Below are 26,111 nucleotides of genomic sequence, written 5' to 3' on the forward strand. Positions count from 1 at the left end.
AAAGTAAAGTTACCTTCAGGCTTTAGGAACCTCTCTTGCCAATGCTAAGAACTGCTTCAATTTTAGAAAAAGAAACTTCTGATTATCTTTGACACGTTTTAAAGGATTAGGAAAAAGATGAAAAGCAGCTTACGGCCATACCTCTCTGGTTCCGCCCGATCTCGTCTGATCTCGGAAGCTAAGCAGAGCAGGGCCTGGTTAGTACCTGGATGGAAGACCGCCTGGGAATCCCAGGTGCCGTAAGCTTTTTCACTTCTCTCTCTGAAAGCCGCCCAGCGCCGTAGATTGTACACCTACACAATTGTAAAAAAAAATTCACATTGTAGAAGAGATGCAATAGGAAGAAGATGAAAGGTGGCTTACGTCCATACCATCGTCAGGCCATTTGAGGTGGCGGGGACTGCAATGGCCATTCACCGATTGGCTGGGACTCCTGGGCGGGTCTTCTCTAGTCCATCCAATTTTCGGCATGGGATGTCACAGCCTTCTTTGCATACCCTTATTTAACCCACACAAAGATGCCAACGGCAGGCGTGTCATAATTCATTGACGCATTATAAAGGATTAGGAAAAAGATGAAAAGCAGCTTACGGCCATACCTCTCTGGTTCCGCCCGATCTCGTCTGATCTCGGAAGCTAAGCAGAGCAGGGCCTGGTTAGTACCTGGATGGAAGACCGCCTGGGAATCCCAGGTGCCGTAAGCTTTTTCACTTCTCTCTCTGAAAGCCGCCCAGCGCCGTAGATTGTACACCTACACAATTGTAAAAAAAATTTCACATTGTAGAAGAGATGCAATAGGAAGAAGATGAAAGGTGGCTTACGTCCATACCATCGTCAGGCCATTTGAGGTGGCGGGGACTGCAATGGCCATTCACCGATTGGCTGGGACTCCTGGGCGGGTCTTCTCTAGTCCATCCAATTTTCGGCATGGGATGTCACAGCCTTCTTTGCATACCCTTATTTAACCCACACAAAGATGCCAACGGCAGGCGTGTCATAATTCATTGACGCATTATAAAGGATTAGGAAAAAGATGAAAAGCAGCTTACGGCCATACCTCTCTGGTTCCGCCCGATCTCGTCTGATCTCGGAAGCTAAGCAGAGCAGGGCCTGGTTAGTACCTGGATGGAAGACCGCCTGGGAATCCCAGGTGCCGTAAGCTTTTTCACTTCTCTCTCCGAAAGCCGCCCAGCGCCGTAGATTGTACACCTGTTTTAAAGTTGGATATGAAAGGAAATTAGACAATATTATCCAAAATGATTCCGTTTCATGATTGCTAAATTAGTGTTGATCAACATTTACGATTGGCATACTATTGTTTGTAATTTAGCCGTTGAAATACAGGTGCTAACCCAACATGTTAGAATTGCCAGTGAAGAAAAGTAAAGTTACCTTCAGGCTTTAGGAACCTCTCTTGCCAATGCTAAGAACTGCTTCAATTTTAGAAAAAGAAACTTCTGATTATCTTTGACACGTTTTAAAGGATTAGGAAAAAGATGAAAAGCAGCTTACGGCCATACCTCTCTGGTTCCGCCCGATCTCGTCTGATCTCGGAAGCTAAGCAGAGCAGGGCCTGGTTAGTACCTGGATGGAAGACCGCCTGGGAATCCCAGGTGCCGTAAGCTTTTTCACTTCTCTCTCTGAAAGCCGCCCAGCGCCGTAGATTGTACACCTACACAATTGTAAAAAAAAATTCACATTGTAGAAGAGATGCAATAGGAAGAAGATGAAAGGTGGCTTACGTCCATACCATCGTCAGGCCATTTGAGGTGGCGGGGACTGCAATGGCCATTCACCGATTGGCTGGGACTCCTGGGCGGGTCTTCTCTAGTCCATCCAATTTTCGGCATGGGATGTCACAGCCTTCTTTGCATACCCTTATTTAACCCACACAAAGATGCCAACGGCAGGCGTGTCATAATTCATTGACGCATTATAAAGGATTAGGAAAAAGATGAAAAGCAGCTTACGGCCATACCTCTCTGGTTCCGCCCGATCTCGTCTGATCTCGGAAGCTAAGCAGAGCAGGGCCTGGTTAGTACCTGGATGGAAGACCGCCTGGGAATCCCAGGTGCCGTAAGCTTTTTCACTTCTCTCTCCGAAAGCCGCCCAGCGCCGTAGATTGTACACCTGTTTTAAAGTTGGATATGAAAGGAAATTAGACAATATTATCCAAAATGATTCCGTTTCATGATTGCTAAATTAGTGTTGATCAACATTTACGATTGGCATACTATTGTTTGTAATTTAGCCGTTGAAATACAGGTGCTAACCCAACATGTTAGAATTGCCAGTGAAGAAAAGTAAAGTTACCTTCAGGCTTTAGGAACCTCTCTTGCCAATGCTAAGAACTGCTTCAATTTTAGAAAAAGAAACTTCTGATTATCGTTGACACGTTTTAAAGGATTAGGAAAAAGATGAAAAGCAGCTTACGGCCATACCTCTCTGGTTCCGCCCGATCTCGTCTGATCTCGGAAGCTAAGCAGAGCAGGGCCTGGTTAGTACCTGGATGGAAGACCGCCTGGGAATCCCAGGTGCCGTAAGCTTTTTCACTTCTCTCTCCGAAAGCCGCCCAGCGCCGCAGATTGTACACCTACACAATTGTAAAAAGCATTTCACATTGTAGAAGAGATGCAATAGGAAGAAGATGAAAGGTGGCTTACGTCCATACCATCGTCAGGCCATTTGAGGTGGCGGGGACTGCACTGGCCATCCACCGATTGGCTGGGACTCCTGGGCGGGTCTTCTCTAGTCCATCCAATTTTCGGCATAGGATGTCACAGCCTTCTTTGCATACCCTTATTTAACCCACACAAAGTTGCCAACGGCAGGCGTGACATAATTTTTTGACGCATTATAAAGGATTAGGAAAAAGATAAAGAGCAGCTTACGGCCATACCTCTCTGGTTCCGCCCGATCTCGTCTGATCTCGGAAGCTAAGCAGAGCAGGGCCTGGTTAGTACCTGGATGGAAGACCGCCTGGGAATCCCAGGTGCCGTAAGCTTTTTCACTTCTCTCTGGAAGCCGCCGAGCGCCGCAGATTGTACACCTACAAATTACAAAAAGTATATCACATTGTCGAAGAGATGCATGTTTAGTGTTGTTTTAACGTTGGATATATAAGGAACTTAGACAATATCATCAAAAATGATTCCGTTTCATGGTTGCTAAATTAGTGTTGATCAACATTTAACAATTGGCATACTTTTGTTTGTAATTTAGCCGTTCAAATACAGGTGCTAACCCAACATGTTAGAATTGCCAGTGAAGAAAAGTAAAGTTACCTTCAGGTTTTAGGAACCTCTCTTGCCAATCCTAAGAACTGCTTCAATTTTAGAAAAACAAACTCTTCTGATTATCTTTGACACGTTTTAAAGGATTAGGAAAAAGATAAAAAGCAGCTTACGGCCATACCTCTCTGGTTCCGCCCGATCTCGTCTGATCTCGGAAGCTAAGCAGAGCAGGGCCTGGTTAGTACCTGGATGGAAGACCGCCTGGGAATCCCAGGTGCCGTAAGCTTTTTCACTTCTCTCTCTGAAAGCCGCCCAGCGCCGTAGATTGTACACCTACACAATTGTAAAAAAAAATTCACATTGTAGAAGAGATGCAATAGGAAGAAGATGAAAGGTGGCTTACGTCCATACCATCGTCAGGCCATTTGAGGTGGCGGGGACTGCAATGGCCATTCACCGATTGGCTGGGACTCCTGGGCGGGTCTTCTCTAGTCCATCCAATTTTCGGCATGGGATGTCACAGCCTTCTTTGCATACCCTTATTTAACCCACACAAAGATGCCAACGGCAGGCGTGTCATAATTCATTGACGCATTATAAAGGATTAGGAAAAAGATGAAAAGCAGCTTACGGCCATACCTCTCTGGTTCCGCCCGATCTCGTCTGATCTCGGAAGCTAAGCAGAGCAGGGCCTGGTTAGTACCTGGATGGAAGACCGCCTGGGAATCCCAGGTGCCGTAAGCTTTTTCACTTCTCTCTCTGAAAGCCGCCCAGCGCCGTAGATTGTACACCTACACAATTGTAAAAAAAATTTCACATTGTAGAAGAGATGCAATAGGAAGAAGATGAAAGGTGGCTTACGTCCATACCATCGTCAGGCCATTTGAGGTGGCGGGGACTGCAATGGCCATTCACCGATTGGCTGGGACTCCTGGGCGGGTCTTCTCTAGTCCATCCAATTTTCGGCATGGGATGTCACAGCCTTCTTTGCATACCCTTATATAACCCACACAAAGATGCCAACGGCAGGCGTGTCATAATTCATTGACGCATTATAAAGGATTAGGAAAAAGATGAAAAGCAGCTTACGGCCATACCTCTCTGGTTCCGCCCGATCTCGTCTGATCTCGGAAGCTAAGCAGAGCAGGGCCTGGTTAGTACCTGGATGGAAGACCGCCTGGGAATCCCAGGTGCCGTAAGCTTTTTCACTTCTCTCTCCGAAAGCCGCCCAGCGCCGTAGATTGTACACCTGTTTTAAAGTTGGATATGAAAGGAAATTAGACAATATTATCCAAAATGATTCCGTTTCATGATTGCTAAATTAGTGTTGATCAACATTTACGATTGGCATACTATTGTTTGTAATTTAGCCGTTGAAATACAGGTGCTAACCCAACATGTTAGAATTGCCAGTGAAGAAAAGTAAAGTTACCTTCAGGCTTTAGGAACCTCTCTTGCCAATGCTAAGAACTGCTTCAATTTTAGAAAAAGAAACTTCTGATTATCTTTGACACGTTTTAAAGGATTAGGAAAAAGATGAAAAGCAGCTTACGGCCATACCTCTCTGGTTCCGCCCGATCTCGTCTGATCTCGGAAGCTAAGCAGAGCAGGGCCTGGTTAGTACCTGGATGGAAGACCGCCTGGGAATCCCAGGTGCCGTAAGCTTTTTCACTTCTCTCTCTGAAAGCCGCCCAGCGCCGTAGATTGTACACCTACACAATTGTAAAAAAAAATTCACATTGTAGAAGAGATGCAATAGGAAGAAGACGAAAGGTGGCTTACGTCCATACCATCGTCAGGCCATTTGAGGTGGCGGGGACTGCAATGGCCATTCACCGATTGGCTGGGACTCCTGGGCGGGTCTTCTCTAGTCCATCCAATTTTCGGCATGGGATGTCACAGCCTTCTTTGCATACCCTTATTTAACCCACACAAAGATGCCAACGGCAGGCGTGTCATAATTCATTGACGCATTATAAAGGATTAGGAAAAAGATGAAAAGCAGCTTACGGCCATACCTCTCTGGTTCCGCCCGATCTCGTCTGATCTCGGAAGCTAAGCAGAGCAGGGCCTGGTTAGTACCTGGATGGAAGACCGCCTGGGAATCCCAGGTGCCGTAAGCTTTTTCACTTCTCTCTCCGAAAGCCGCCCAGCGCCGTAGATTGTACACCTGTTTTAAAGTTGGATATGAAAGGAAATTAGACAATATTATCCAAAATGATTCCGTTTCATGATTGCTAAATTAGTGTTGATCAACATTTACGATTGGCATACTATTGTTTGTAATTTAGCCGTTGAAATACAGGTGCTAACCCAACATGTTAGAATTGCCAGTGAAGAAAAGTAAAGTTACCTTCAGGCTTTAGGAACCTCTCTTGCCAATGCTAAGAACTGCTTCAATTTTAGAAAAAGAAACTTCTGATTATCTTTGACACGTTTTAAAGGATTAGGAAAAAGATGAAAAGCAGCTTACGGCCATACCTCTCTGGTTCCGCCCGATCTCGTCTGATCTCGGAAGCTAAGCAGAGCAGGGCCTGGTTAGTACCTGGATGGAAGACCGCCTGGGAATCCCAGGTGCCGTAAGCTTTTTCACTTCTCTCTCCGAAAGCCGCCCAGCGCCGCAGATTGTACACCTACACAATTGTAAAAAGCATTTCACATTGTAGAAGAGATGCAATAGGAAGAAGATGAAAGGTGGCTTACGTCCATACCATCGTCAGGCCATTTGAGGTGGCGGGGACTGCAATGGCCATCCACCGATTGGCTGGGACTCCTGGGCGGGTCTTCTCTAGTCCATCCAATTTTCGGCATAGGATGTCACAGCCTTCTTTGCATACCCTTATTTAACCCACACAAAGATGCCAACGGCAGGCGTGACATAATTTTTTGACGCATTATAAAGGATTAGGAAAAAGATAAAGAGCAGCTTACGGCCATACCTCTCTGGTTCCGCCCGATCTCGTCTGATCTCGGAAGCTAAGCAGAGCAGGGCCTGGTTAGTACCTGGATGGAAGACCGCCTGGGAATCCCAGGTGCCGTAAGCTTTTTCACTTCTCTCTGGAAGCCGCCGAGCGCCGCAGATTGTACACCTACAAATTACAAAAAGTATATCACATTGTCGAAGAGATGCATGTTTAGTGTTGTTTTAACGTTGGATATATAAGGAACTTAGACAATATCATCAAAAATGATTCCGTTTCATGGTTGCTAAATTAGTGTTGATCAACATTTAACAATTGGCATACTTTTGTTTGTAATTTAGCCGTTGAAATACAGGTGCTAACCCAACATGTTAGAATTGCCAGTGAAGAAAAGTAAAGTTACCTTCAGGTTTTAGGAACCTCTCTTGCCAATCCTAAGAACTGCTTCAATTTTAGAAAAAGAAACTCTTCTGATTATCTTTGACACGTTTTAAAGGATTAGGAAAAAGGTAAAAACCAGCTTACGGCCATACCTCTCTGGTTCCGCCCGATCTCGTCTGATCTCGGAAGCTAAGCAGAGCAGGGCCTGGTTAGTACCTGGATGGAAGACCGCCTGGGAATCCCAGGTGCCGTAAGCTTTTTCACTTCTCTCTCCGAAAGCCGCCCAGCGCCGTAGATTGTACACCTGTTTTAAAGTTGGATATGAAAGGAAATTAGACAATATTATCCAAAATGATTCCGTTTCATGATTGCTAAATTAGTGTTGATCAACATTTACGATTGGCATACTATTGTTTGTAATTTAGCCGTTGAAATACAGGTGCTAACCCAACATGTTAGAATTGCCAGTGAAGAAAAGTAAAGTTACCTTCAGGCTTTAGGAACCTCTCTTGCCAATGCTAAGAACTGCTTCAATTTTAGAAAAAGAAACTTCTGATTATCTTTGACACGTTTTAAAGGATTAGGAAAAAGATGAAAAGCAGCTTACGGCCATACCTCTCTGGTTCCGCCCGATCTCGTCTGATCTCGGAAGCTAAGCAGAGCAGGGCCTGGTTAGTACCTGGATGGAAGACCGCCTGGGAATCCCAGGTGCCGTAAGCTTTTTCACTTCTCTCTCTGAAAGCCGCCCAGCGCCGTAGATTGTACACCTACACAATTGTAAAAAAAAATTCACATTGTAGAAGAGATGCAATAGGAAGAAGATGAAAGGTGGCTTACGTCCATACCATCGTCAGGCCATTTGAGGTGGCGGGGACTGCAATGGCCATTCACCGATTGGCTGGGACTCCTGGGCGGGTCTTCTCTAGTCCATCCAATTTTCGGCATGGGATGTCACAGCCTTCTTTGCATACCCTTATTTAACCCACACAAAGATGCCAACGGCAGGCGTGTCATAATTCATTGACGCATTATAAAGGATTAGGAAAAAGATGAAAAGCAGCTTACGGCCATACCTCTCTGGTTCCGCCCGATCTCGTCTGATCTCGGAAGCTAAGCAGAGCAGGGCCTGGTTAGTACCTGGATGGAAGACCGCCTGGGAATCCCAGGTGCCGTAAGCTTTTTCACTTCTCTCTCCGAAAGCCGCCCAGCGCCGTAGATTGTACACCTGTTTTAAAGTTGGATATGAAAGGAAATTAGACAATATTATCCAAAATGATTCCGTTTCATGATTGCTAAATTAGTGTTGATCAACATTTACGATTGGCATACTATTGTTTGTAATTTAGCCGTTGAAATACAGGTGCTAACCCAACATGTTAGAATTGCCAGTGAAGAAAAGTAAAGTTACCTTCAGGCATTTAGGAACCTCTCTTGCCAATGCTAAGAACTGCTTCAATTTTAGAAAAAGAAACTTCTGATTATCTTTGACACGTTTTAGAGGATTAGGAAAAAGATGAAAAGCAGCTTACGGCCATACCTCTCTGGTTCCGCCCGATCTCGTCTGATCTCGGAAGCTAAGCAGAGCAGGGCCTGGTTAGTACCTGGATGGAAGACCGCCTGGGAATCCCAGGTGCCGTAAGCTTTTTCACTTCTCTCTCCGAAAGCCGCCCAGCGCCGCAGATTGTACACCTACACAATTGTAAAAAGCATTTCACATTGTAGAAGAGATGCAATAGGAAGAAGATGAAAGGTGGCTTACGTCCATACCATCGTCAGGCCATTTGAGGTGGCGGGGACTGCAATGGCCATCCACCGATTGGCTGGGACTCCTGGGCGGGTCTTCTCTAGTCCATCCAATTTTCGGCATAGGATGTCACAGCCTTCTTTGCATACCCTTATTTAACCCACACAAAGATGCCAACGGCAGGCGTGACATAATTTTTTGACGCATTATAAAGGATTAGGAAAAAGATAAAGAGCAGCTTACGGCCATACCTCTCTGGTTCCGCCCGATCTCGTCTGATCTCGGAAGCTAAGCAGAGCAGGGCCTGGTTAGTACCTGGATGGAAGACCGCCTGGGAATCCCAGGTGCCGTAAGCTTTTTCACTTCTCTCTGGAAGCCGCCGAGCGCCGCAGATTGTACACCTACAAATTACAAAAAGTATATCACATTGTCGAAGAGATGCATGTTTAGTGTTGTTTTAACGTTGGATATATAAGGAACTTAGACAATATCATCAAAAATGATTCCGTTTCATGGTTGCTAAATTAGTGTTGATCAACATTTAACAATTGGCATACTTTTGTTTGTAATTTAGCCGTTCAAATACAGGTGCTAACCCAACATGTTAGAATTGCCAGTGAAGAAAAGTAAAGTTACCTTCAGGTTTTAGGAACCTCTCTTGCCAATCCTAAGAACTGCTTCAATTTTAGAAAAACAAACTCTTCTGATTATCTTTGACACGTTTTAAAGGATTAGGAAAAAGATAAAAAGCAGCTTACGGCCATACCTCTCTGGTTCCGCCCGATCTCGTCTGATCTCGGAAGCTAAGCAGAGCAGGGCCTGGTTAGTACCTGGATGGAAGACCGCCTGGGAATCCCAGGTGCTGTAAGCTTTTTCACTTCTCTCTCCGAAAGCCGCCCAGCGCCGCAGATTGTACACCTACACAATTGTAAAAAGCATTTCACATTGTAGAAGAGATGCAATAGGAAGAAGATGAAAGGTGGCTTACGTCCATACCATCGTCAGGCCATTTGAGGTGGCGGGGACTGCAATGGCCATCCACCGATTGGCTGGGACTCCTGGGCGGGTCTTCTCTAGTCCATCCAATTTTCGGCATAGGATGTCACAGCCTTCTTTGCATACCCTTATTTAACCCACACAAAGATGCCAACGGCAGGCGTGACATAATTTTTTGACGCATTATAAAGGATTAGGAAAAAGATAAAGAGCAGCTTACGGCCATACCTCTCTGGTTCCGCCCGATCTCGTCTGATCTCGGAAGCTAAGCAGAGCAGGGCCTGGTTAGTACCTGGATGGAAGACCGCCTGGGAATCCCAGGTGCCGTAAGCTTTTTCACTTCTCTCTCCGAAAGCCGCCCAGCGCCGCAGATTGTACACCTACACAATTGTAAAAAGCATTTCACATTGTAGAAGAGATGCAATAGGAAGAAGATGAAAGGTGGCTTACGTCCATACCATCGTCAGGCCATTTGAGGTGGCGGGGACTGCAATGGCCATCCACCGATTGGCTGGGACTCCTGGGCGGGTCTTCTCTAGTCCATCCAATTTTCGGCATAGGATGTCACAGCCTTCTTTGCATACCCTTATTTAACCCACACAAAGATGCCAACGGCAGGCGTGACATAATTTTTTGACGCATTATAAAGGATTAGGAAAAAGATAAAGAGCAGCTTACGGCCATACCTCTCTGGTTCCGCCCGATCTCGTCTGATCTCGGAAGCTAAGCAGAGCAGGGCCTGGTTAGTACCTGGATGGAAGACCGCCTGGGAATCCCAGGTGCCGTAAGCTTTTTCACTTCTCTCTGGAAGCCGCCGAGCGCCGCAGATTGTACACCTACAAATTACAAAAAGTATATCACATTGTCAAAGAGATGCATGTTTAGTGTTGTTTTAACGTTGGATATATAAGGAACTTAGACAATATCATCAAAAATGATTCCGTTTCATGGTTGCTAAATTAGTGTTGATCAACATTTAACAATTGGCATACTTTTGTTTGTAATTTAGCCGTTCAAATACAGGTGCTAACCCAACATGTTAGAATTGCCAGTGAAGAAAAGTAAAGTTACCTTCAGGTTTTAGGAACCTCTCTTGCCAATCCTAAGAACTGCTTCAATTTTAGAAAAACAAACTCTTCTGATTATCTTTGACACGTTTTAAAGGATTAGGAAAAAGATAAAAAGCAGCTTACGGCCATACCTCTCTGGTTCCGCCCGATCTCGTCTGATCTCGGAAGCTAAGCAGAGCAGGGCCTGGTTAGTACCTGGATGGAAGACCGCCTGGGAATCCCAGGTGCCGTAAGCTTTTTCACTTCTCTCTCCGAAAGCCGCCCAGCGCCGCAGATTGTACACCTACACAATTGTAAAAAGCATTTCACATTGTAGAAGAGATGCAATAGGAAGAAGATGAAAGGTGGCTTACGTCCGTACCATCGTCAGGCCATTTGAGGTGGCGGGGACTGCAATGGCCATCCACCGATTGGCTGGGACTCCTGGGCGGGTCTTCTCTAGTCCATCCAATTTTCGGCATAGGATGTCACAGCCTTCTTTGCATACCCTTATTTAACCCACACAAAGATGCCAACGGCAGGCGTGACATAATTTTTTGACGCATTATAAAGGATTAGGAAAAAGATAAAGAGCAGCTTACGGCCATACCTCTCTGGTTCCGCCCAATCTCGTCTGATCTCGGAAGCTAAGCAGAGCAGGGCCTGGTTAGTACCTGGATGGAAGACCGCCTGGGAATCCCAGGTGCCGTAAGCTTTTTCACTTCTCTCTGGAAGCCGCCGAGCGCCGCAGATTGTACACCTACAAATTACAAAAAGTATATCACATTGTCGAAGAGATGCATGTTTAGTGTTGTTTTAACGTTGGATATATAAGGAACTTAGACAATATAATCAAAAATGATTCCGTTTCATGGTTGCTAAATTAGTGTTGATCAACATTTAACAATTGGCATACTTTTGTTTGTAATTTAGCCGTTGAAATACAGGTGCTAACCCAACATGTTAGAATTGCCAGTGAAGAAAAGTAAAGTTACCTTCAGGTTTTAGGAACCTCTCTTGCCAATCCTAAGAACTGCTTCAATTTTAGAAAAAGAAACTCTTCTGATTATCTTTGACACGTTTTAAAGGATTAGGAAAAAGGTAAAAAGCAGCTTACGGCCATACCTCTCTGGTTCCGCCCGATCTCGTCTGATCTCGGAAGCTAAGCAGAGCAGGGCCTGGTTAGTACCTGGATGGAAGACCGCCTGGGAATCCCAGGTGCCGTAAGCTTTTTCACTTCTCTCTCCGAAAGCCGCCCAGCGCCGTAGATTGTACACCTGTTTTAAAGTTGGATATGAAAGGAAATTAGACAATATTATCCAAAATGATTCCGTTTCATGATTGCTAAATTAGTGTTGATCAACATTTACGATTGGCATACTATTGTTTGTAATTTAGCCGTTGAAATACAGGTGCTAACCCAACATGTTAGAATTGCCAGTGAAGAAAAGTAAAGTTACCTTCAGGCTTTAGGAACCTCTCTTGCCAATGCTAAGAACTGCTTCAATTTTAGAAAAAGAAACTTCTGATTATCTTTGACACGTTTTAAAGGATTAGGAAAAAGATGAAAAGCAGCTTACGGCCATACCTCTCTGGTTCCGCCCGATCTCGTCTGATCTCGGAAGCTAAGCAGAGCAGGGCCTGGTTAGTACCTGGATGGAAGACCGCCTGGGAATCCCAGGTGCCGTAAGCTTTTTCACTTCTCTCTCCGAAAGCCGCCCAGCGCCGTAGATTGTACACCTGTTTTAAAGTTGGATATGAAAGGAAATTAGACAATATTATCCAAAATGATTCCGTTTCATGATTGCTAAATTAGTGTTGATCAACATTTACGATTGGCATACTATTGTTTGTAATTTAGCCGTTGAAATACAGGTGCTAACCCAACATGTTAGAATTGCCAGTGAAGAAAAGTAAAGTTACCTTCAGGCTTTAGGAACCTCTCTTGCCAATGCTAAGAACTGCTTCAATTTTAGAAAAAGAAACTTCTGATTATCTTTGACACGTTTTAAAGGATTAGGAAAAAGATGAAAAGCAGCTTACGGCCATACCTCTCTGGTTCCGCCCGATCTCGTCTGATCTCGGAAGCTAAGCAGAGCAGGGCCTGGTTAGTACCTGGATGGAAGACCGCCTGGGAATCCCAGGTGCCGTAAGCTTTTTCACTTCTCTCTCTGAAAGCCGCCCAGCGCCGTAGATTGTACACCTACACAATTGTAAAAAAAAATTCACATTGTAGAACAGATGCAATAGGAAGAAGATGAAAGGTGGCTTACGTCCATACCATCGTCAGGCCATTTGAGGTGGCGGGGACTGCAATGGCCATTCACCGATTGGCTGGGACTCCTGGGCGGGTCTTCTCTAGTCCATCCAATTTTCGGCATGGGATGTCACAGCCTTCTTTGCATACCCTTATTTAACCCACACAAAGATGCCAACGGCAGGCGTGTCATAATTCATTGACGCATTATAAAGGATTAGGAAAAAGATGAAAAGCAGCTTACGGCCATACCTCTCTGGTTCCGCCCGATCTCGTCTGATCTCGGAAGCTAAGCAGAGCAGGGCCTGGTTAGTACCTGGATGGAAGACCGCCTGGGAATCCCAGGTGCCGTAAGCTTTTTCACTTCTCTCTCCGAAAGCCGCCGAGCGCCGCAGATTGTACACCTACAAATTACAAAAAGAACATCACATTGTTGAAGAGATGCATGTTTAGTGTTGTTTTAACGTTGGATATGAAAGGAAATTAGACAATATTATCCAAAATGATTCCGTTTCATGATTGCTAAATTAGTGTTGATCAACATTTACGATTGGCATACTATTGTTTGTAATTTAGCCGTTGAAATACAGGTGCTAACCCAACATGTTAGAATTGCCAGTGAAGAAAAGTAAAGTTACCTTCAGGCTTTAGGAACCTCTCTTGCCAATGCTAAGAACTGCTTCAATTTTAGAAAAAGAAACTTCTGATTATCTTTGACACGTTTTAAAGGATTAGGAAAAAGATGAAAAGCAGCTTACGGCCATACCTCTCTGGTTCCGCCCGATCTCGTCTGATCTCGGAAGCTAAGCAGAGCAGGGCCTGGTTAGTACCTGGATGGAAGACCGCCTGGGAATCCCAGGTGCCGTAAGCTTTTTCACTTCTCTCTCCGAAAGCCGCCCAGCGCCGCAGATTGTACACCTACACAATTGTAAAAAGCATTTCACATTGTAGAAGAGATGCAATAGGAAGAAGATGAAAGGTGGCTTACGTCCATACCATCGTCAGGCCATTTGAGGTGGCGGGGACTGCAATGGCCATCCACCGATTGGCTGGGACTCCTGGGCGGGTCTTCTCTAGTCCATCCAATTTTCGGCATAGGATGTCACAGCCTTCTTTGCATACCCTTATTTAACCCACACAAAGATGCCAACGGCAGGCGTGACATAATTTTTTGACGCATTATAAAGGATTAGGAAAAAGATAAAGAGCAGCTTACGGCCATACCTCTCTGGTTCCGCCCGATCTCGTCTGATCTCGGAAGCTAAGCAGAGCAGGGCCTGGTTAGTACCTGGATGGAAGACCGCCTGGGAATCCCAGGTGCCGTAAGCTTTTTCACTTCTCTCTGGAAGCCGCCGAGCGCCGCAGATTGTACACCTACAAATTACAAAAAGTATATCACATTGTCGAAGAGATGCATGTTTAGTGTTGTTTTAACGTTGGATATATAAGGAACTTAGACAATATAATCAAAAATGATTCCGTTTCATGGTTGCTAAATTAGTGTTGATCAACATTTAACAATTGGCATACTTTTGTTTGTAATTTAGCCGTTGAAATACAGGTGCTAACCCAACATGTTAGAATTGCCAGTGAAGAAAAGTAAAGTTACCTTCAGGTTTTAGGAACCTCTCTTGCCAATCCTAAGAACTGCTTCAATTTTAGAAAAAGAAACTCTTCTGATTATCTTTGACACGTTTTAAAGGATTAGGAAAAAGGTAAAAAGCAGCTTACGGCCATACCTCTCTGGTTCCGCCCGATCTCGTCTGATCTCGGAAGCTAAGCAGAGCAGGGCCTGGTTAGTACCTGGATGGAAGACCGCCTGGGAATCCCAGGTGCCGTAAGCTTTTTCACTTCTCTCTCCGAAAGCCGCCCAGCGCCGTAGATTGTACACCTGTTTTAAAGTTGGATATGAAAGGAAATTAGACAATATTATCCAAAATGATTCCGTTTCATGATTGCTAAATTAGTGTTGATCAACATTTACGATTGGCATACTATTGTTTGTAATTTAGCCGTTGAAATACAGGTGCTAACCCAACATGTTAGAATTGCCAGTGAAGAAAAGTAAAGTTACCTTCAGGCTTTAGGAACCTCTCTTGCCAATGCTAAGAACTGCTTCAATTTTAGAAAAAGAAACTTCTGATTATCTTTGACACGTTTTAAAGGATTAGGAAAAAGATGAAAAGCAGCTTACGGCCATACCTCTCTGGTTCCGCCCGATCTCGTCTGATCTCGGAAGCTAAGCAGAGCAGGGCCTGGTTAGTACCTGGATGGAAGACCGCCTGGGAATCCCAGGTGCCGTAAGCTTTTTCACTTCTCTCTCCGAAAGCCGCCCAGCGCCGTAGATTGTACACCTGTTTTAAAGTTGGATATGAAAGGAAATTAGACAATATTATCCAAAATGATTCCGTTTCATGATTGCTAAATTAGTGTTGATCAACATTTACGATTGGCATACTATTGTTTGTAATTTAGCCGTTGAAATACAGGTGCTAACCCAACATGTTAGAATTGCCAGTGAAGAAAAGTAAAGTTACCTTCAGGCTTTAGGAACCTCTCTTGCCAATGCTAAGAACTGCTTCAATTTTAGAAAAAGAAACTTCTGATTATCTTTGACACGTTTTAAAGGATTAGGAAAAAGATGAAAAGCAGCTTACGGCCATACCTCTCTGGTTCCGCCCGATCTCGTCTGATCTCGGAAGCTAAGCAGAGCAGGGCCTGGTTAGTACCTGGATGGAAGACCGCCTGGGAATCCCAGGTGCCGTAAGCTTTTTCACTTCTCTCTCTGAAAGCCGCCCAGCGCCGTAGATTGTACACCTACACAATTGTAAAAAAAAATTCACATTGTAGAACAGATGCAATAGGAAGAAGATGAAAGGTGGCTTACGTCCATACCATCGTCAGGCCATTTGAGGTGGCGGGGACTGCAATGGCCATTCACCGATTGGCTGGGACTCCTGGGCGGGTCTTCTCTAGTCCATCCAATTTTCGGCATGGGATGTCACAGCCTTCTTTGCATACCCTTATTTAACCCACACAAAGATGCCAACGGCAGGCGTGTCATAATTCATTGACGCATTATAAAGGATTAGGAAAAAGATGAAAAGCAGCTTACGGCCATACCTCTCTGGTTCCGCCCGATCTCGTCTGATCTCGGAAGCTAAGCAGAGCAGGGCCTGGTTAGTACCTGGATGGAAGACCGCCTGGGAATCCCAGGTGCCGTAAGCTTTTTCACTTCTCTCTCCGAAAGCCGCCGAGCGCCGCAGATTGTACACCTACAAATTACAAAAAGAACATCACATTGTTGAAGAGATGCATGTTTAGTGTTGTTTTAACGTTGGATATGAAAGGAAATTAGACAATATTATCCAAAATGATTCCGTTTCATGATTGCTAAATTAGTGTTGATCAACATTTACGATTGGCATACTATTGTTTGTAATTTAGCCGTTGAAATACAGGTGCTAACCCAACATGTTAGAATTGCCAGTGAAGAAAAGTAAAGTTACCTTCAGGCTTTAGGAACCTCTCTTGCCAATGCTAAGAACTGCTTCAATTTTAGAAAAAGAAACTTCTGATTATCTTTGACACGTTTTAAAGGATTAGGAAAAAGATGAAAAGCAGCTTACGGCCATACCTCTCTGGTTCCGCCCGATCTCGTCTGATCTCGGAAGCTAAGCAGAGCAGGGCCTGGTTAGTACCTGGATGGAAGACCGCCTGGGAATCCCAGGTGCCGTAAGCTTTTTCACTTCTCTCTCCGAAAGCCGCCCAGCGCCGTAGATTGTACACCTGTTTTAAAGTTGGATATGAAAGGAAATTAGACAATATTATCCAAAATGATTCCGTTTCATGATTGCTAAATTAGTGTTGATCAACATTTACGATTGGCATACTATTGTTTGTAATTTAGCCGTTGAAATACAGGTGCTAACCCAACATGTTAGAATTGCCAGTGAAGAAAAGTAAAGTTACCTTCAGGCTTTAGGAACCTCTCTTGCCAATGCTAAGAACTGCTTCAATTTTAGAAAAAGAAACTTCTGATTATCTTTGACACGTTTTAAAGGATTAGGAAAAAGATGAAAAGCAGCTTACAGCCATACCTCTCTGGTTCCGCCCGATCTCGTCTGATCTCGGAAGCTAAGCAGAGCAGGGCCTGGTTAGTACCTGGATGGAAGACCGCCTGGGAATCCCAGGTGCCGTAAGCTTTTTCACTTCTCTCTCCGAAAGCCGCCCAGCGCCGTAGATTGTACACCTGTTTTAAAGTTGGATATGAAAGGAAATTAGACAATATTATCCAAAATGATTCCGTTTCATGATTGCTAAATTAGTGTTGATCAACATTTACGATTGGCATACTATTGTTTGTAATTTAGCCGTTGAAATACAGGTGCTAACCCAACATGTTAGAATTGCCAGTGAAGAAAAGTAAAGTTACCTTCAGGCTTTAGGAACCTCTCTTGCCAATGCTAAGAACTGCTTCAATTTTAGAAAAAGAAACTTCTGATTATCTTTGACACGTTTTAAAGGATTAGGAAAAAGATGAAAAGCAGCTTACAGCCATACCTCTCTGGTTCCGCCCGATCTCGTCTGATCTCGGAAGCTAAGCAGAGCAGGGCCTGGTTAGTACCTGGATGGAAGACCGCCTGGGAATCCCAGGTGCCGTAAGCTTTTTCACTTCTCTCTCTGAAAGCCGCCCAGCGCCGTAGATTGTACACCTACACAATTGTAAAAAAAAATTCACATTGTAGAACAGATGCAATAGGAAGAAGATGAAAGGTGGCTTACGTCCATACCATCGTCAGGCCATTTGAGGTGGCGGGGACTGCAATGGCCATTCACCGATTGGCTGGGACTCCTGGGCGGGTCTTCTCTAGTCCATCCAATTTTCGGCATGGGATGTCACAGCCTTCTTTGCATACCCTTATTTAACCCACACAAAGATGCCAACGGCAGGCGTGTCATAATTCATTGACGCATTATAAAGGATTAGGAAAAAGATGAAAAGCAGCTTACGGCCATACCTCTCTGGTTCCGCCCGATCTCGTCTGATCTCGGAAGCTAAGCAGAGCAGGGCCTGGTTAGTACCTGGATGGAAGACCGCCTGGGAATCCCAGGTGCCGTAAGCTTTTTCACTTCTCTCTCCGAAAGCCGCCGAGCGCCGCAGATTGTACACCTACAAATTACAAAAAGAACATCACATTGTTGAAGAGATGCATGTTTAGTGTTGTTTTAACGTTGGATATGAAAGGAAATTAGACAATATTATCCAAAATGATTCCGTTTCATGATTGCTAAATTAGTGTTGATCAACATTTACGATTGGCATACTATTGTTTGTAATTTAGCCGTTGAAATACAGGTGCTAACCCAACATGTTAGAATTGCCAGTGAAGAAAAGTAAAGTTACCTTCAGGCTTTAGGAACCTCTCTTGCCAATGCTAAGAACTGCTTCAATTTTAGAAAAAGAAACTTCTGATTATCTTTGACACGTTTTAAAGGATTAGGAAAAAGATGAAAAGCAGCTTACGGCCATACCTCTCTGGTTCCGCCCGATCTCGTCTGATCTCGGAAGCTAAGCAGAGCAGGGCCTGGTTAGTACCTGGATGGAAGATCGCCTGGGAATCCCAGGTGCCGTAAGCTTTTTCACTTCTCTCTCTGAAAGCCGCCCAGCGCCGTAGATTGTACACCTACACAATTGTAAAAAAAAATTCACATTGTAGAAGAGATGCAATAGGAAGAAGATGAAAGGTGGCTTACGTCCATACCATCGTCAGGCCATTTGAGGTGGCGGGGACTGCAATGGCCATTCACCGATTGGCTGGGACTCCTGGGCGGGTCTTCTCTAGTCCATCCAATTTTCGGCATGGGATGTCACAGCCTTCTTTGCATACCCTTATTTAACCCACACAAAGATGCCAACGGCAGGCGTGTCATAATTCATTGACGCATTATAAAGGATTAGGAAAAAGATGAAAAGCAGCTTACGGCCATACCTCTCTGGTTCCGCCCGATCTCGTCTGATCTCGGAAGCTAAGCAGAGCAGGGCCTGGTTAGTACCTGGATGGAAGACCGCCTGGGAATCCCAGGTGCCGTAAGCTTTTTCACTTCTCTCTCCGAAAGCCGCCGAGCGCCGCAGATTGTACACCTACAAATTACAAAAAGAACATCACATTGTTGAAGAGATGCATGTTTAGTGTTGTTTTAACGTTGGATATGAAAGGAAATTAGACAATATTATCCAAAATGATTCCGTTTCATGATTGCTAAATTAGTGTTGATCAACATTTACGATTGGCATACTATTGTTTGTAATTTAGCCGTTGAAATACAGGTGCTAACCCAACATGTTAGAATTGCCAGTGAAGAAAAGTAAAGTTACCTTCAGGCTTTAGGAACCTCTCTTGCCAATGCTAAGAACTGCTTCAATTTTAGAAAAAGAAACTTCTGATTATCTTTGACACGTTTTAAAGGATTAGGAAAAAGATGAAAAGCAGCTTACGGCCATACCTCTCTGGTTCCGCCCGATCTCGTCTGATCTCGGAAGCTAAGCAGAGCAGGGCCTGGTTAGTACCTGGATGGAAGACCGCCTGGGAATCCCAGGTGCCGTAAGCTTTTTCACTTCTCTCTCTGAAAGCCGCCCAGCGCCGTAGATTGTACACCTACACAATTGTAAAAAAAATTTCACATTGTAGAAGAGATGCAATAGGAAGAAGATGAAAGGTGGCTTACGTCCATACCATCGTCAGGCCATTTGAGGTGGCGGGGACTGCAATGGCCATTCACCGATTGGCTGGGACTCCTGGGCGGGTCTTCTCTAGTCCATCCAATTTTCGGCATGGGATGTCACAGCCTTCTTTGCATACCCTTATTTAACCCACACAAAGATGCCAACGGCAGGCGTGTCATAATTCATTGACGCATTATAAAGGATTAGGAAAAAGATGAAAAGCAGCTTACGGCCATACCTCTCTGGTTCCGCCCGATCTCGTCTGATCTCGGAAGCTAAGCAGAGCAGGGCCTGGTTAGTACCTGGATGGAAGACCGCCTGGGAATCCCAGGTGCCGTAAGCTTTTTCACTTCTCTCTCCGAAAGCCGCCCAGCGCCGTAGATTGTACACCTGTTTTAAAGTTGGATATGAAAGGAAATTAGACAATATTATCCAAAATGATTCCGTTTCATGATTGCTAAATTAGTGTTGATCAACATTTACGATTGGCATACTATTGTTTGTAATTTAGCCGTTGAAATACAGGTGCTAACCCAACATGTTAGAATTGCCAGTGAAGAAAAGTAAAGTTACCTTCAGGCTTTAGGAACCTCTCTTGCCAATGCTAAGAACTGCTTCAATTTTAGAAAAAGAAACTTCTGATTATCTTTGACACGTTTTAAAGGATTAGGAAAAAGATGAAAAGCAGCTTACGGCCATACCTCTCTGGTTCCGCCCGATCTCGTCTGATCTCGGAAGCTAAGCAGAGCAGGGCCTGGTTAGTACCTGGATGGAAGATCGCCTGGGAATCCCAGGTGCCGTAAGCTTTTTCACTTCTCTCTCTGAAAGCCGCCCAGCGCCGTAGATTGTACACCTACACAATTGTAAAAAAAAATTCACATTGTAGAAGAGATGCAATAGGAAGAAGATGAAAGGTGGCTTACGTCCATACCATCGTCAGGCCATTTGAGGTGGCGGGGACTGCAATGGCCATTCACCGATTGGCTGGGACTCCTGGGCGGGTCTTCTCTAGTCCATCCAATTTTCGGCATGGGATGTCACAGCCTTCTTTGCATACCCTTATTTAACCCACACAAAGATGCCAACGGCAGGCGTGTCATAATTCATTGACGCATTATAAAGGATTAGGAAAAAGATGAAAAGCAGCTTACGGCCATACCTCTCTGGTTCCGCCCGATCTCGTCTGATCTCGGAAGCTAAGCAGAGCAGGGCCTGGTTAGTACCTGGATGGAAGACCGCCTGGGAATCCCAGGTGCCGTAAGCTTTTTCACTTCTCTCTCCGAAAGCCGCCGAGCGCCGCAGATTGTACACCTACAAATTACAAAAAGAACATCACATTGTTGAAGAGATGCATGTTTAGTGTTGTTTTAACGTTGGATATGAAAGGAAATTAGACAATATTATCCAAAATGATTCCGTTTCATGATTGCTAAATTAGTGTTGATCAACATTTACGATTGGCATACTATTGTTTGTAATTTAGCCGTTGAAATACAGGTGCTAACCCAACATGTTAGAATTGCCAGTGAAGAAAAGTAAAGTTACCTTCAGGCTTTAGGAACCTCTCTTGCCAATGCTAAGAACTGCTTCAATTTTAGAAAAAGAAACTTCTGATTATCTTTGACACGTTTTAAAGGATTAGGAAAAAGATGAAAAGCAGCTTACGGCCATACCTCTCTGGTTCCGCCCGATCTCGTCTGATCTCGGAAGCTAAGCAGAGCAGGGCCTGGTTAGTACCTGGATGGAAGACCGCCTGGGAATCCCAGGTGCCGTAAGCTTTTTCACTTCTCTCTCTGAAAGCCGCCCAGCGCCGTAGATTGTACACCTACACAATTGTAAAAAAAATTTCACATTGTAGAAGAGATGCAATAGGAAGAAGATGAAAGGTGGCTTACGTCCATACCATCGTCAGGCCATTTGAGGTGGCGGGGACTGCAATGGCCATTCACCGATTGGCTGGGACTCCTGGGCGGGTCTTCTCTAGTCCATCCAATTTTCGGCATGGGATGTCACAGCCTTCTTTGCATACCCTTATTTAACCCACACAAAGATGCCAACGGCAGGCGTGTCATAATTCATTGACGCATTATAAAGGATTAGGAAAAAGATGAAAAGCAGCTTACGGCCATACCTCTCTGGTTCCGCCCGATCTCGTCTGATCTCGGAAGCTAAGCAGAGCAGGGCCTGGTTAGTACCTGGATGGAAGACCGCCTGGGAATCCCAGGTGCCGTAAGCTTTTTCACTTCTCTCTCCGAAAGCCGCCCAGCGCCGTAGATTGTACACCTGTTTTAAAGTTGGATATGAAAGGAAATTAGACAATATTATCCAAAATGATTCCGTTTCATGATTGCTAAATTAGTGTTGATCAACATTTACGATTGGCATACTATTGTTTGTAATTTAGCCGTTGAAATACAGGTGCTAACCCAACATGTTAGAATTGCCAGTGAAGAAAAGTAAAGTTACCTTCAGGCTTTAGGAACCTCTCTTGCCAATGCTAAGAACTGCTTCAATTTTAGAAAAAGAAACTTCTGATTATCTTTGACACGTTTTAAAGGATTAGGAAAAAGATGAAAAGCAGCTTACGGCCATACCTCTCTGGTTCCGCCCGATCTCGTCTGATCTCGGAAGCTAAGCAGAGCAGGGCCTGGTTAGTACCTGAATGGAAGACCGCCTGGGAATCCCAGGTGCCGTAAGCTTTTTCACTTCTCTCTCTGAAAGCCGCCCAGCGCCGTAGATTGTACACCTACACAATTGTAAAAAAAATTTCACATTGTAGAAGAGATGCAATAGGAAGAAGATGAAAGGTGGCTTACGTCCATACCATCGTCAGGCCATTTGAGGTGGCGGGGACTGCAATGGCCATTCACCGATTGGCTGGGACTCCTGGGCGGGTCTTCTCTAGTCCATCCAATTTTCGGCATGGGATGTCACAGCCTTCTTTGCATACCCTTATTTAACCCACACAAAGATGCCAACGGCAGGCGTGTCATAATTCATTGACGCATTATAAAGGATTAGGAAAAAGATGAAAAGCAGCTTACGGCCATACCTCTCTGGTTCCGCCCGATCTCGTCTGATCTCGGAAGCTAAGCAGAGCAGGGCCTGGTTAGTACCTGGATGGAAGACCGCCTGGGAATCCCAGGTGCCGTAAGCTTTTTCACTTCTCTCTCCGAAAGCCGCCCAGCGCCGTAGATTGTACACCTGTTTTAAAGTTGGATATGAAAGGAAATTAGACAATATTATCCAAAATGATTCCGTTTCATGATTGCTAAATTAGTGTTGATCAACATTTACGATTGGCATACTATTGTTTGTAATTTAGCCGTTGAAATACAGGTGCTAACCCAACATGTTAGAATTGCCAGTGAAGAAAAGTAAAGTTACCTTCAGGCTTTAGGAACCTCTCTTGCCAATGCTAAGAACTGCTTCAATTTTAGAAAAAGAAACTTCTGATTATCTTTGACACGTTTTAAAGGATTAGGAAAAAGATGAAAAGCAGCTTACGGCCATACCTCTCTGGTTCCGCCCGATCTCGTCTGATCTCGGAAGCTAAGCAGAGCAGGGCCTGGTTAGTACCTGGATGGAAGATCGCCTGGGAATCCCAGGTGCCGTAAGCTTTTTCACTTCTCTCTCTGAAAGCCGCCCAGCGCCGTAGATTGTACACCTACACAATTGTAAAAAAAAATTCACATTGTAGAAGAGATGCAATAGGAAGAAGATGAAAGGTGGCTTACGTCCATACCATCGTCAGGCCATTTGAGGTGGCGGGGACTGCAATGGCCATTCACCGATTGGCTGGGACTCCTGGGCGGGTCTTCTCTAGTCCATCCAATTTTCGGCATGGGATGTCACAGCCTTCTTTGCATACCCTTATTTAACCCACACAAAGATGCCAACGGCAGGCGTGTCATAATTCATTGACGCATTATAAAGGATTAGGAAAAAGATGAAAAGCAGCTTACGGCCATACCTCTCTGGTTCCGCCCGATCTCGTCTGATCTCGGAAGCTAAGCAGAGCAGGGCCTGGTTAGTACCTGGATGGAAGACCGCCTGGGAATCCCAGGTGCCGTAAGCTTTTTCACTTCTCTCTCCGAAAGCCGCCGAGCGCCGCAGATTGTACACCTACAAATTACAAAAAGAACATCACATTGTTGAAGAGATGCATGTTTAGTGTTGTTTTAACGTTGGATATGAAAGGAAATTAGACAATATTATCCAAAATGATTCCGTTTCATGATTGCTAAATTAGTGTTGATCAACATTTACGATTGGCATACTATTGTTTGTAATTTAGCCGTTGAAATACAGGTGCTAACCCAACATGTTAGAATTGCCAGTGAAGAAAAGTAAAGTTACCTTCAGGCTTTAGGAACCTCTCTTGCCAATGCTAAGAACTGCTTCAATTTTAGAAAAAGAAACTTCTGATTATCTTTGACACGTTTTAAAGGATTAGGAAAAAGATGAAAAGCAGCTTACGGCCATACCTCTCTGGTTCCGCCCGATCTCGTCTGATCTCGGAAGCTAAGCAGAGCAGGGCCTGGTTAGTACCTGGATGGAAGACCGCCTGGGAATCCCAGGTGCCGTAAGCTTTTTCACTTCTCTCTCTGAAAGCCGCCCAGCGCCGTAGATTGTACACCTACACAATTGTAAAAAAAATTTCACATTGTAGAAGAGATGCAATAGGAAGAAGATGAAAGGTGGCTTACGTCCATACCATCGTCAGGCCATTTGAGGTGGCGGGGACTGCAATGGCCATTCACCGATTGGCTGGGACTCCTGGGCGGGTCTTCTCTAGTCCATCCAATTTTCGGCATGGGATGTCACAGCCTTCTTTGCATACCCTTATTTAACCCACACAAAGATGCCAACGGCAGGCGTGTCATAATTCATTGACGCATTATAAAGGATTAGGAAAAAGATGAAAAGCAGCTTACGGCCATACCTCTCTGGTTCCGCCCGATCTCGTCTGATCTCGGAAGCTAAGCAGAGCAGGGCCTGGTTAGTACCTGGATGGAAGACCGCCTGGGAATCCCAGGTGCCGTAAGCTTTTTCACTTCTCTCTCCGAAAGCCGCCCAGCGCCGTAGATTGTACACCTGTTTTAAAGTTGGATATGAAAGGAAATTAGACAATATTATCCAAAATGATTCCGTTTCATGATTGCTAAATTAGTGTTGATCAACATTTACGATTGGCATACTATTGTTTGTAATTTAGCCGTTGAAATACAGGTGCTAACCCAACATGTTAGAATTGCCAGTGAAGAAAAGTAAAGTTACCTTCAGGCTTTAGGAACCTCTCTTGCCAATGCTAAGAACTGCTTCAATTTTAGAAAAAGAAACTTCTGATTATCTTTGACACGTTTTAAAGGATTAGGAAAAAGATGAAAAGCAGCTTACGGCCATACCTCTCTGGTTCCGCCCGATCTCGTCTGATCTCGGAAGCTAAGCAGAGCAGGGCCTGGTTAGTACCTGGATGGAAGACCGCCTGGGAATCCCAGGTGCCGTAAGCTTTTTCACTTCTCTCTCTGAAAGCCGCCCAGCGCCGTAGATTGTACACCTACACAATTGTAAAAAAAAATTCACATTGTAGAAGAGATGCAATAGGAAGAAGATGAAAGGTGGCTTACGTCCATACCATCGTCAGGCCATTTGAGGTGGCGGGGACTGCAATGGCCATTCACCGATTGGCTGGGACTCCTGGGCGGGTCTTCTCTAGTCCATCCAATTTTCGGCATGGGATGTCACAGCCTTCTTTGCATACCCTTATTTAACCCACACAAAGATGCCAACGGCAGGCGTGTCATAATTCATTGACGCATTATAAAGGATTAGGAAAAAGATGAAAAGCAGCTTACGGCCATACCTCTCTGGTTCCGCCCGATCTCGTCTGATCTCGGAAGCTAAGCAGAGCAGGGCCTGGTTAGTACCTGGATGGAAGACCGCCTGGGAATCCCAGGTGCCGTAAGCTTTTTCACTTCTCTCTCCGAAAGCCGCCGAGCGCCGCAGATTGTACACCTACAAATTACAAAAAGAACATCACATTGTTGAAGAGATGCATGTTTAGTGTTGTTTTAACGTTGGATATGAAAGGAAATTAGACAATATTATCCAAAATGATTCCGTTTCATGATTGCTAAATTAGTGTTGATCAACATTTACGATTGGCATACTATTGTTTGTAATTTAGCCGTTGAAATACAGGTGCTAACCCAACATGTTAGAATTGCCAGTGAAGAAAAGTAAAGTTACCTTCAGGCTTTAGGAACCTCTCTTGCCAATGCTAAGAACTGCTTCAATTTTAGAAAAAGAAACTTCTGATTATCTTTGACACGTTTTAAAGGATTAGGAAAAAGATGAAAAGCAGCTTACGGCCATACCTCTCTGGTTCCGCCCGATCTCGTCTGATCTCGGAAGCTAAGCAGAGCAGGGCCTGGTTAGTACCTGGATGGAAGACCGCCTGGGAATCCCAGGTGCCGTAAGCTTTTTCACTTCTCTCTCTGAAAGCCGCCCAGCGCCGTAGATTGTACACCTACACAATTGTAAAAAAAAATTCACATTGTAGAAGAGATGCAATAGGAAGAAGATGAAAGGTGGCTTACGTCCATACCATCGTCAGGCCATTTGAGGTGGCGGGGACTGCAATGGCCATTCACCGATTGGCTGGGACTCCTGGGCGGGTCTTCTCTAGTCCATCCAATTTTCGGCATGGGATGTCACAGCCTTCTTTGCATACCCTTATTTAACCCACACAAAGATGCCAACGGCAGGCGTGTCATAATTCATTGACGCATTATAAAGGA

General features: G+C 44.7%; 55 non-coding genes across 55 annotated transcripts; all 55 read left to right on the forward strand.

The window, feature by feature from the left end:
* Positions 1–127: 127 nt before the first annotated feature.
* LOC134117887 (5S ribosomal RNA) lies at positions 128–246 on the forward strand. The gene has a single exon (XR_009949443.1). It is a non-coding gene; the product is annotated as a 5S ribosomal RNA (ribosomal RNA).
* Positions 247–585: 339 nt separating this feature from the next.
* LOC134117888 (5S ribosomal RNA) lies at positions 586–704 on the forward strand. Its single transcript, XR_009949444.1, has one exon. It is a non-coding gene; the product is annotated as a 5S ribosomal RNA (ribosomal RNA).
* Positions 705–1,043: 339 nt separating this feature from the next.
* On the forward strand, positions 1,044–1,162 carry LOC134117889 (5S ribosomal RNA). The gene has a single exon (XR_009949445.1). It is a non-coding gene; the product is annotated as a 5S ribosomal RNA (ribosomal RNA).
* A 344-nt stretch (positions 1,163–1,506) lies between these two features.
* On the forward strand, positions 1,507–1,625 carry LOC134117890 (5S ribosomal RNA). Its single transcript, XR_009949446.1, has one exon. It is a non-coding gene; the product is annotated as a 5S ribosomal RNA (ribosomal RNA).
* Positions 1,626–1,964: 339 nt separating this feature from the next.
* Positions 1,965–2,083, forward strand: LOC134117891 (5S ribosomal RNA). Its single transcript, XR_009949447.1, has one exon. It is a non-coding gene; the product is annotated as a 5S ribosomal RNA (ribosomal RNA).
* Positions 2,084–2,427: 344 nt separating this feature from the next.
* On the forward strand, positions 2,428–2,546 carry LOC134117893 (5S ribosomal RNA). Its single transcript, XR_009949449.1, has one exon. It is a non-coding gene; the product is annotated as a 5S ribosomal RNA (ribosomal RNA).
* A 339-nt stretch (positions 2,547–2,885) lies between these two features.
* On the forward strand, positions 2,886–3,004 carry LOC134117894 (5S ribosomal RNA). The gene has a single exon (XR_009949450.1). It is a non-coding gene; the product is annotated as a 5S ribosomal RNA (ribosomal RNA).
* A 396-nt stretch (positions 3,005–3,400) lies between these two features.
* LOC134117895 (5S ribosomal RNA) lies at positions 3,401–3,519 on the forward strand. The gene has a single exon (XR_009949451.1). It is a non-coding gene; the product is annotated as a 5S ribosomal RNA (ribosomal RNA).
* A 339-nt stretch (positions 3,520–3,858) lies between these two features.
* On the forward strand, positions 3,859–3,977 carry LOC134117896 (5S ribosomal RNA). The gene has a single exon (XR_009949452.1). It is a non-coding gene; the product is annotated as a 5S ribosomal RNA (ribosomal RNA).
* Positions 3,978–4,316: 339 nt separating this feature from the next.
* On the forward strand, positions 4,317–4,435 carry LOC134117897 (5S ribosomal RNA). The gene has a single exon (XR_009949453.1). It is a non-coding gene; the product is annotated as a 5S ribosomal RNA (ribosomal RNA).
* A 344-nt stretch (positions 4,436–4,779) lies between these two features.
* On the forward strand, positions 4,780–4,898 carry LOC134117898 (5S ribosomal RNA). The gene has a single exon (XR_009949454.1). It is a non-coding gene; the product is annotated as a 5S ribosomal RNA (ribosomal RNA).
* A 339-nt stretch (positions 4,899–5,237) lies between these two features.
* Positions 5,238–5,356, forward strand: LOC134117899 (5S ribosomal RNA). The gene has a single exon (XR_009949455.1). It is a non-coding gene; the product is annotated as a 5S ribosomal RNA (ribosomal RNA).
* Positions 5,357–5,700: 344 nt separating this feature from the next.
* Positions 5,701–5,819, forward strand: LOC134117900 (5S ribosomal RNA). Its single transcript, XR_009949456.1, has one exon. It is a non-coding gene; the product is annotated as a 5S ribosomal RNA (ribosomal RNA).
* Positions 5,820–6,158: 339 nt separating this feature from the next.
* Positions 6,159–6,277, forward strand: LOC134117901 (5S ribosomal RNA). Its single transcript, XR_009949457.1, has one exon. It is a non-coding gene; the product is annotated as a 5S ribosomal RNA (ribosomal RNA).
* Positions 6,278–6,673: 396 nt separating this feature from the next.
* Positions 6,674–6,792, forward strand: LOC134117902 (5S ribosomal RNA). Its single transcript, XR_009949458.1, has one exon. It is a non-coding gene; the product is annotated as a 5S ribosomal RNA (ribosomal RNA).
* A 344-nt stretch (positions 6,793–7,136) lies between these two features.
* LOC134117904 (5S ribosomal RNA) lies at positions 7,137–7,255 on the forward strand. Its single transcript, XR_009949460.1, has one exon. It is a non-coding gene; the product is annotated as a 5S ribosomal RNA (ribosomal RNA).
* A 339-nt stretch (positions 7,256–7,594) lies between these two features.
* On the forward strand, positions 7,595–7,713 carry LOC134117905 (5S ribosomal RNA). Its single transcript, XR_009949461.1, has one exon. It is a non-coding gene; the product is annotated as a 5S ribosomal RNA (ribosomal RNA).
* A 345-nt stretch (positions 7,714–8,058) lies between these two features.
* On the forward strand, positions 8,059–8,177 carry LOC134117906 (5S ribosomal RNA). The gene has a single exon (XR_009949462.1). It is a non-coding gene; the product is annotated as a 5S ribosomal RNA (ribosomal RNA).
* A 339-nt stretch (positions 8,178–8,516) lies between these two features.
* On the forward strand, positions 8,517–8,635 carry LOC134117907 (5S ribosomal RNA). The gene has a single exon (XR_009949463.1). It is a non-coding gene; the product is annotated as a 5S ribosomal RNA (ribosomal RNA).
* Positions 8,636–9,031: 396 nt separating this feature from the next.
* On the forward strand, positions 9,032–9,150 carry LOC134118632 (5S ribosomal RNA). The gene has a single exon (XR_009950192.1). It is a non-coding gene; the product is annotated as a 5S ribosomal RNA (ribosomal RNA).
* Positions 9,151–9,489: 339 nt separating this feature from the next.
* Positions 9,490–9,608, forward strand: LOC134117908 (5S ribosomal RNA). The gene has a single exon (XR_009949464.1). It is a non-coding gene; the product is annotated as a 5S ribosomal RNA (ribosomal RNA).
* Positions 9,609–9,947: 339 nt separating this feature from the next.
* On the forward strand, positions 9,948–10,066 carry LOC134117909 (5S ribosomal RNA). The gene has a single exon (XR_009949465.1). It is a non-coding gene; the product is annotated as a 5S ribosomal RNA (ribosomal RNA).
* A 396-nt stretch (positions 10,067–10,462) lies between these two features.
* LOC134117910 (5S ribosomal RNA) lies at positions 10,463–10,581 on the forward strand. The gene has a single exon (XR_009949466.1). It is a non-coding gene; the product is annotated as a 5S ribosomal RNA (ribosomal RNA).
* A 339-nt stretch (positions 10,582–10,920) lies between these two features.
* Positions 10,921–11,039, forward strand: LOC134119085 (5S ribosomal RNA). Its single transcript, XR_009950646.1, has one exon. It is a non-coding gene; the product is annotated as a 5S ribosomal RNA (ribosomal RNA).
* A 396-nt stretch (positions 11,040–11,435) lies between these two features.
* Positions 11,436–11,554, forward strand: LOC134117911 (5S ribosomal RNA). The gene has a single exon (XR_009949467.1). It is a non-coding gene; the product is annotated as a 5S ribosomal RNA (ribosomal RNA).
* Positions 11,555–11,898: 344 nt separating this feature from the next.
* On the forward strand, positions 11,899–12,017 carry LOC134117912 (5S ribosomal RNA). Its single transcript, XR_009949468.1, has one exon. It is a non-coding gene; the product is annotated as a 5S ribosomal RNA (ribosomal RNA).
* Positions 12,018–12,361: 344 nt separating this feature from the next.
* Positions 12,362–12,480, forward strand: LOC134117913 (5S ribosomal RNA). The gene has a single exon (XR_009949469.1). It is a non-coding gene; the product is annotated as a 5S ribosomal RNA (ribosomal RNA).
* A 339-nt stretch (positions 12,481–12,819) lies between these two features.
* On the forward strand, positions 12,820–12,938 carry LOC134117915 (5S ribosomal RNA). The gene has a single exon (XR_009949471.1). It is a non-coding gene; the product is annotated as a 5S ribosomal RNA (ribosomal RNA).
* A 395-nt stretch (positions 12,939–13,333) lies between these two features.
* Positions 13,334–13,452, forward strand: LOC134117916 (5S ribosomal RNA). The gene has a single exon (XR_009949472.1). It is a non-coding gene; the product is annotated as a 5S ribosomal RNA (ribosomal RNA).
* Positions 13,453–13,791: 339 nt separating this feature from the next.
* LOC134117917 (5S ribosomal RNA) lies at positions 13,792–13,910 on the forward strand. Its single transcript, XR_009949473.1, has one exon. It is a non-coding gene; the product is annotated as a 5S ribosomal RNA (ribosomal RNA).
* Positions 13,911–14,306: 396 nt separating this feature from the next.
* Positions 14,307–14,425, forward strand: LOC134117918 (5S ribosomal RNA). Its single transcript, XR_009949474.1, has one exon. It is a non-coding gene; the product is annotated as a 5S ribosomal RNA (ribosomal RNA).
* A 344-nt stretch (positions 14,426–14,769) lies between these two features.
* On the forward strand, positions 14,770–14,888 carry LOC134117919 (5S ribosomal RNA). Its single transcript, XR_009949475.1, has one exon. It is a non-coding gene; the product is annotated as a 5S ribosomal RNA (ribosomal RNA).
* A 344-nt stretch (positions 14,889–15,232) lies between these two features.
* On the forward strand, positions 15,233–15,351 carry LOC134117921 (5S ribosomal RNA). Its single transcript, XR_009949477.1, has one exon. It is a non-coding gene; the product is annotated as a 5S ribosomal RNA (ribosomal RNA).
* Positions 15,352–15,690: 339 nt separating this feature from the next.
* On the forward strand, positions 15,691–15,809 carry LOC134117922 (5S ribosomal RNA). Its single transcript, XR_009949478.1, has one exon. It is a non-coding gene; the product is annotated as a 5S ribosomal RNA (ribosomal RNA).
* Positions 15,810–16,204: 395 nt separating this feature from the next.
* Positions 16,205–16,323, forward strand: LOC134117923 (5S ribosomal RNA). Its single transcript, XR_009949479.1, has one exon. It is a non-coding gene; the product is annotated as a 5S ribosomal RNA (ribosomal RNA).
* A 344-nt stretch (positions 16,324–16,667) lies between these two features.
* Positions 16,668–16,786, forward strand: LOC134118987 (5S ribosomal RNA). Its single transcript, XR_009950548.1, has one exon. It is a non-coding gene; the product is annotated as a 5S ribosomal RNA (ribosomal RNA).
* Positions 16,787–17,130: 344 nt separating this feature from the next.
* LOC134118988 (5S ribosomal RNA) lies at positions 17,131–17,249 on the forward strand. The gene has a single exon (XR_009950549.1). It is a non-coding gene; the product is annotated as a 5S ribosomal RNA (ribosomal RNA).
* Positions 17,250–17,588: 339 nt separating this feature from the next.
* On the forward strand, positions 17,589–17,707 carry LOC134117924 (5S ribosomal RNA). Its single transcript, XR_009949480.1, has one exon. It is a non-coding gene; the product is annotated as a 5S ribosomal RNA (ribosomal RNA).
* Positions 17,708–18,102: 395 nt separating this feature from the next.
* On the forward strand, positions 18,103–18,221 carry LOC134118811 (5S ribosomal RNA). The gene has a single exon (XR_009950372.1). It is a non-coding gene; the product is annotated as a 5S ribosomal RNA (ribosomal RNA).
* Positions 18,222–18,560: 339 nt separating this feature from the next.
* LOC134117925 (5S ribosomal RNA) lies at positions 18,561–18,679 on the forward strand. The gene has a single exon (XR_009949481.1). It is a non-coding gene; the product is annotated as a 5S ribosomal RNA (ribosomal RNA).
* A 395-nt stretch (positions 18,680–19,074) lies between these two features.
* On the forward strand, positions 19,075–19,193 carry LOC134117927 (5S ribosomal RNA). The gene has a single exon (XR_009949483.1). It is a non-coding gene; the product is annotated as a 5S ribosomal RNA (ribosomal RNA).
* Positions 19,194–19,532: 339 nt separating this feature from the next.
* LOC134117928 (5S ribosomal RNA) lies at positions 19,533–19,651 on the forward strand. The gene has a single exon (XR_009949484.1). It is a non-coding gene; the product is annotated as a 5S ribosomal RNA (ribosomal RNA).
* A 344-nt stretch (positions 19,652–19,995) lies between these two features.
* On the forward strand, positions 19,996–20,114 carry LOC134118812 (5S ribosomal RNA). The gene has a single exon (XR_009950373.1). It is a non-coding gene; the product is annotated as a 5S ribosomal RNA (ribosomal RNA).
* Positions 20,115–20,453: 339 nt separating this feature from the next.
* LOC134117929 (5S ribosomal RNA) lies at positions 20,454–20,572 on the forward strand. The gene has a single exon (XR_009949485.1). It is a non-coding gene; the product is annotated as a 5S ribosomal RNA (ribosomal RNA).
* Positions 20,573–20,967: 395 nt separating this feature from the next.
* On the forward strand, positions 20,968–21,086 carry LOC134117930 (5S ribosomal RNA). The gene has a single exon (XR_009949486.1). It is a non-coding gene; the product is annotated as a 5S ribosomal RNA (ribosomal RNA).
* Positions 21,087–21,425: 339 nt separating this feature from the next.
* On the forward strand, positions 21,426–21,544 carry LOC134117931 (5S ribosomal RNA). The gene has a single exon (XR_009949487.1). It is a non-coding gene; the product is annotated as a 5S ribosomal RNA (ribosomal RNA).
* Positions 21,545–21,888: 344 nt separating this feature from the next.
* LOC134118652 (5S ribosomal RNA) lies at positions 21,889–22,007 on the forward strand. The gene has a single exon (XR_009950212.1). It is a non-coding gene; the product is annotated as a 5S ribosomal RNA (ribosomal RNA).
* Positions 22,008–22,346: 339 nt separating this feature from the next.
* On the forward strand, positions 22,347–22,465 carry LOC134117932 (5S ribosomal RNA). The gene has a single exon (XR_009949488.1). It is a non-coding gene; the product is annotated as a 5S ribosomal RNA (ribosomal RNA).
* A 344-nt stretch (positions 22,466–22,809) lies between these two features.
* On the forward strand, positions 22,810–22,928 carry LOC134118813 (5S ribosomal RNA). Its single transcript, XR_009950374.1, has one exon. It is a non-coding gene; the product is annotated as a 5S ribosomal RNA (ribosomal RNA).
* A 339-nt stretch (positions 22,929–23,267) lies between these two features.
* LOC134117933 (5S ribosomal RNA) lies at positions 23,268–23,386 on the forward strand. Its single transcript, XR_009949489.1, has one exon. It is a non-coding gene; the product is annotated as a 5S ribosomal RNA (ribosomal RNA).
* Positions 23,387–23,781: 395 nt separating this feature from the next.
* On the forward strand, positions 23,782–23,900 carry LOC134117934 (5S ribosomal RNA). The gene has a single exon (XR_009949490.1). It is a non-coding gene; the product is annotated as a 5S ribosomal RNA (ribosomal RNA).
* A 339-nt stretch (positions 23,901–24,239) lies between these two features.
* On the forward strand, positions 24,240–24,358 carry LOC134117935 (5S ribosomal RNA). Its single transcript, XR_009949491.1, has one exon. It is a non-coding gene; the product is annotated as a 5S ribosomal RNA (ribosomal RNA).
* A 344-nt stretch (positions 24,359–24,702) lies between these two features.
* On the forward strand, positions 24,703–24,821 carry LOC134117936 (5S ribosomal RNA). Its single transcript, XR_009949492.1, has one exon. It is a non-coding gene; the product is annotated as a 5S ribosomal RNA (ribosomal RNA).
* A 339-nt stretch (positions 24,822–25,160) lies between these two features.
* Positions 25,161–25,279, forward strand: LOC134117938 (5S ribosomal RNA). The gene has a single exon (XR_009949494.1). It is a non-coding gene; the product is annotated as a 5S ribosomal RNA (ribosomal RNA).
* Positions 25,280–25,674: 395 nt separating this feature from the next.
* LOC134117939 (5S ribosomal RNA) lies at positions 25,675–25,793 on the forward strand. Its single transcript, XR_009949495.1, has one exon. It is a non-coding gene; the product is annotated as a 5S ribosomal RNA (ribosomal RNA).
* The last annotated feature ends 318 nt before the right edge of the window (positions 25,794–26,111 follow it).

The sequence above is a fragment of the Pungitius pungitius genome, unplaced genomic scaffold (genome assembly GCF_949316345.1).
Source record: "Pungitius pungitius unplaced genomic scaffold, fPunPun2.1 scaffold_24, whole genome shotgun sequence".
Taxonomy (NCBI): Eukaryota; Metazoa; Chordata; class Actinopteri; order Perciformes; family Gasterosteidae; genus Pungitius; species Pungitius pungitius.